This window comes from Aegilops tauschii, chromosome 3 (assembly GCF_002575655.3).
Source record: "Aegilops tauschii subsp. strangulata cultivar AL8/78 chromosome 3, Aet v6.0, whole genome shotgun sequence".
Classification (NCBI taxonomy): domain Eukaryota; kingdom Viridiplantae; phylum Streptophyta; class Magnoliopsida; order Poales; family Poaceae; genus Aegilops; species Aegilops tauschii.
This window is the reverse complement of record NC_053037.3, coordinates 51516898-51522951: the sequence shown is the minus strand read 5'-3', so window position 1 is coordinate 51522951 and position 6054 is coordinate 51516898.

Genomic DNA, 6054 nt, shown 5'->3' with positions numbered 1-6054 from the left:
CACTCACGCAATACTTGTGGTTACGGAGTTTTAATCGGACACAGAGAAAGATAGGGGCTTATAGTTTCGCCTCCCAACCTTTTACCTCAAGGGTAATGTCAACAATAATAACTCATGCTGACTTACATCCGATTAGATATATCTACAGGATCTTTCCAACACCCTGTGCTTGCCAAAGGATAAAATGTAAAAAAGGAAAGGTGAAGATCACCATGACTCTTGCAAAAGGTAGAAGATAATAATAAAAGATAGGCCCTTCGCAGAGGGAAGCAGAGGTTGCCATGCGCTTTTATGGTTGGATGCACAAAATCTTAATGCGAAAGAACGTCACTTTATATTGCCACTTGTGATATGAACCTTTATTATGCAGTCCGTCGCTTTTATTTCTTCCACATCACAAGATCGTATAAAGCTTATTTCCTCCACACCAATCAATCATACATATTTAGAGAGCAATTTTTATTGCTTGCACCGATGACAACTTACTTGAAGGATCTTACTCAATCCATAGGTAGATATGGTGGACTCTCATGGCAAAACTGGTTTAAGGGTTTTTGGAAGCACAAGTAGTATCTCTACTTGGTGCAAAGAATTTGGCTAGCATGAGGGGGAAAGGCAAGCTCAACATGTTGGATGATCCATGACAATATACTTTATCTCAGATATAAGAAAACATAACCCATTACGTTGTCTTCCTTGTCCAACATCACCTCTTTAGCATGTCATATTTTAATGAGTGCTCCCAATCATAAAAGATGTCCAAGATAGTATATTTATATGTGAAACCTCTCTTTCCTTATTACTTCCTATTAATTGCAACGATGACCAAAGCTATGCTTGTCAACTCTCAACAATTTTTAATCATCATACTCTTTCTATGTGAAGTCATTACTATTGATAAGATCAATATGATCTCTTTGTTTCTTTTTATTCTTTTTCTCTTTTCTTTTATTCACTCAAGATCATGGCAAAATAATCAAGCCCTTGACTCAACACTAATCTTTATTATATACAGCTCTCAGACTCGATTACATAGAGAGATCATAAAGCAAACTCAAAACTAGATCATGCCATAACTTTATTCTACTAGATCAAGATACTACTAATGGGATCAAACTAAGAAAAATGGTAAAGATAGGAGTGTGATGGTGATACGATACCGGGGCAGCTCCCCCAAGCTTGGCAGTTGCCAAGGGGAGTGCCCATACCCATGTGATTATGTCTCCTTCTTTGGTGATGGTGTAATATTCTTGGCGATGATGCCCCTCAGGATACGATTCTCCTCCTCGAGCTTATTGACTTGCTGCTTGAGGTCCATTATTTCCTTACGAAGCTTTCCTGTAACGGCTAAAGCTCCTTGCACCCAAGGGTGTTGCATAGCTGCAGGAGAACAAGCGACACTCTTCTTCATATTTTCATAAGAAAGAAACCTAACAGTGGAAGGGATAACCGAGTTTGGAATGGCTGAGCTCTGTAGTTCTCCCATCGTGAACCCAGCTCGGAAGCGAGAAGTGACTTCTTGATCCTCCATGGCATCTATCCTCATCAAATCAGCCTCCATCTCTTCCTCTGTTACTGGCCCAAAGTGGTCAGCGTCGCTGTTTGTCCTTGGTTCCGATGCCGGATGAGACACCCGGCTCTCCCCGACTGACTCTTGAGAAGAAATCTTGCTCTAATCTGCAGCAGCAACAGCTCAAAACAAGAACAGAGAATATTTGCGTGATACAGGAGTCAAAACCTTCGGGAGATTATATAATGAATTTTTACCAACCAAAATACGTATCGTGCAAGAAAACAGAGTCCAGAGAGCACACGAGGTGCCCACGAGGTAGGGGCGCGCCCAATAGGGTAGGGCGTGCCCTCCACCCTCGTGGATCCCTCGTGTCCTTCCCGGACTACTTCTTATTTTTCTATTTTTCTAAATATTCCAAAACGGAGAAATATTGCCTTAAAAACTGTTTTGGAGTCGGTTTACTTACCGTACCACATACCTATTCCTTTTTGGAGTCTGAAACGTTCCGGAAAGTGTCCCTTATGTATTCCTCCGGGGTTACGGTTTCAATAACATTGGTTTCAACATTTATGGGATTACCTGAGATATAATGTTTGATTCTTTGACCGTTCACCACCTTTGGATTGGTGCCTTCGAAGTTGTTGATTTTTATGGCACCGGAACGATAGACCTCCTCGATAACGTAGGGGCCTTCCCATTTAGAGAGAAGTTTTCCTGCAAAAAATCTTAAACGAGAGTTGTATAGCAATACATAATCACCTACATTAAACTCACGCTTTTGTATCCTTTTGTCATGCCATCTTTTAACTTTTTCTTTAAACAACTTGGCATTTTCATAAGCTTGGGTTCTCCATTCATCAAGTGAGCTAATATCAAATAACCTATTCTCACCGGCAAGTTTGAAATCATAGTTGAGCTCTTTAATATCCCAATATGCCTTATGTTCTAGTTCGAGAGGTAAGTGACATGCTTTTCCATAAACCATTTTATACGGAGGCATGCCCATAGGATTTTTATATGCAGTTCTGTAGGCCCATAATGCATCATCAAGTTTCTTGGACCAATTCTTTCTAGATCTATTAACAGTCTTTTGCAAAATTAATTTGAGCTCTCTATTACTCAATTCTACTTGACCACTAGACTGTGGGTGATAAGGAGATGCAATTCTATGATTAACATCATACTTAGCAAGCATTTTACGAAAAGCACCATGAATAAAGTGTGAACCACCATTAGTCATTAAATATCTAGGGACTCCAAACCTCGGGAAAATAACTTCTTTAAGCATTTTAATAGAAGTGTTATGATCATCACTACTAGTTGGAATAGCTTCTACCCACTTAGTAACGTAATCAACAGCAACTAAAATATGTGTATAACCATTAGAGGCAGGAAAAGGTCCCATATAATCAAAGCCCCAAACATCGAATGGTTCAATAACAAGTGAATAATTCATAGGCATTTCTTGACGTCTACTAATATTACCAATTCTTTGGCATTCATCACAAGATAAGACAAACTTACGGGCATCCTTGAAGAGAGTAGGCCAATAAAAACCAGATTGCAATACCTTATGTGCAGTTCTATCTCCAGCGTGGTGCCCTCCATAAGCCTCGGAGTGACACTTGCGTAGGATCTGTTCCTGTTCATGCTCAGGTACACAACATCTAATAACACCATCCACTCCTTCTTTATAAAGATGTGGGTCATCCCAAAAGTAATGTCTCAAATCATAGAAAAACTTTTTCTTTTGCTGGTATGTGAAACTAGGTGGTATAAATTTAGCACCAATGTAATTAGCATAATCAGCATACCATGGAGTACTACGAGAGGCATTTATGACATTTAATTGCTCATCAGGAAAGCTATCATCAATGGACAGTGGGTCATCAAGAACATTTTCTAACCTAGACAAGTTGTCTGGAACGGGGTTCTCAACTCCCTTTCTATCAACAATATGCAAATCAAATTCTTGTAGCAAGAGAACCCATCTAATAAGTCTAGGTTTAGCATCTTCTTTTCCATAAGATATTTGATAGCAGCATGATCCGTGTGAATAGTTACCTTAGAATCAACAATATAAGGTCTGAACGTATCACAAGCAAATACAACTGCCAAGAATTCTTTTTCAATAGTAGCATAATTTCTTTGAGCATTGTCTAGAGTTTTACTAGCATATTGAATAACATTTAATTTCTTATCAACTCTTTGCCCTAGAACAGCACCTACAACATAATCACTAGCATCACACATAATTTCAAAGGGTAAATTCCAATCAGGTGGCTGAACAATAGGTGCAGAGATCAATGCTTTCTTAAGTATTTCAAATGCTTCTACACAATCATCATCAAAGACAAATGGTATATCTTTTTGTAATAAATTAGTCAGAGGCCGAGAAATTTTTGAGAAGTCCTTAATGAACCTCCTATAAAATCCGGCGTGACCAAGGAAACTTCTTATACCTTTGATGTCCTTGGGACATGGCATCTTTTCAATAGCATCAACCTTGGCTTTATCAACCTCAATACCTCTTTCAGAAACTTTATGCCCCAAGACAATGCCCTCATTAACCATAAAGTGGCACTTTTCCCAATTCAAGACAAGGTTAGTTTCTTCACATCTCTGCAAAACTCGATCAAGGTTGCTCAAGCAATCATCAAAAGAGGATCCATAGACGGAGAAATCGTCCATGAAAACCTCACAAATCTTTTCACAAAAGTCAGAGAATATAGCCATCATGCATCTTTGAACGGTAGCAGGTGCATTACATAAACCAAAAGGCATACGTCTAAGCAAAAGTACCAAAAGGGCAAGTAAAAGTAGTCTTTGATTGATCATTGGCTGACACAGGTATTTGAGAGAAACCAGAATAACCATCTAGAAAGCAAAAATGTGTATGTTTGGATAATCTTTCTAGCATTTGATCGATAAAAGGAAAGGGGTAATGATCTTTGTTAGTAGCTTTATTTAATTTGCGGAAATCAATTACCATCCTATAACCTGTAATAATTCTTTGCGGAATCAATTCATCTTTATCATTAGGAACAACGGTAATACCTCCCTTCTTAGGGACACAATGGACAGGACTAACCCACTGACTATCAGCAACGGGATAAATTATACCTGCCTCAAGGAGCTTGAGTATTTCCTTTCTTACCACTTCTTTCATCTTAGGATTCAACCTTCGTTGATGATCACGAACCGGTTTGGCATCTTCTTCCAAATTTATTTTATGTTGACATAGAGTGGGACTAATGCCCTTAAGATCATCAAGAGTATATCCAATAGCAGCACGGTGCTTCTTCAGAGTTTTCAATAGTCTTTCTTCTTCATGCTCTGAAAGGTTAGCACTAATAATAACAGGATATATCTTTTTCTCATCAAGATAAGCATATTTAAGAGTATCAGGTAAAGGTTTGAGCTCAAACACGGGATCACCCTTGGGTGGAGGAGGATCCCCTAGGATTTCAACAGGCAAATTGTGTTTCAGGATAGGTTTCTGTTTAAAGAATACTTCATCTATTTCCCTTCTTTCATTCATAAACATATCATTTTCATGGTCTAGCAAATATTGTTCTAAAGGATCAGTAGGAGGTACGGCAATAGAAGCAAGACCAATAATATCATCCTTACTAGGCAATTCTTCTTCACGGTGTTGTCTACTAAATTAGAGAAATTAAACTCATGAGACATATCACCCAAGCCAATAGTAACAACACTTTTTTTGCAGTCTATCCTAGCATTAACTGTGTTCAAGAAGGGTCTACCAAATATAATGGGAAAAAAGCTATCTTGTGGGGAACCAAGAACAAGAAAATCAGCAGGGTATTTAGTTTTCCCACACAAGACTTCAACATTTCTAACAATCCCAATGGGTGATATTGTATCTCTATTAGCAAGTTTGATGGTAACATCAATACCTTCTATCTCAGCAGGTGCAATTTCATGCATAATTTCTTTGTATAAGTCATGAGGTATAGCACTAGCACTAGCACCCATATCACATAAGCCATGATAACAATGATCTCCTATTTTAACAGAAATAACATGCATGCCTACCACAGGTCTATGTTTATCTTTAGCACAAGGTTTGGCAATTCTAGCAGTTTCACCGCAGAAATAAATAACATGCCGATCAATATTATCAGCCAGGAGATCTTTAACAATAGCAATATTAGGTTCAACATGCTCAGGAGGTGTATAAGTTCTAATATTGCTTTTACGAACCACAGTTGAAGCTTTAGAATGATCCTTTATCCTAACAGGGACAGGTGGTTTCTCAACATAAGAAGTAGGAACAATAGGATCATCATAAGTGATAGTCTTTTCTTCAACTTTAATAGGTGCAGCTACTTTTACTTCTATGGGAGGATGATATTTAAACCACTTCTCCTTGGGGAGATCAACATAAGTAGCAAAGGATTCACAGAAAGAAGCTACTATCTCAGAGTCAAGTCCATATTTAATGCTAAATTTACGGAAAACATCGGTATCCATAAAAGATTTAACACAATCAAACTTAGGTGTCATACCTGACTCCT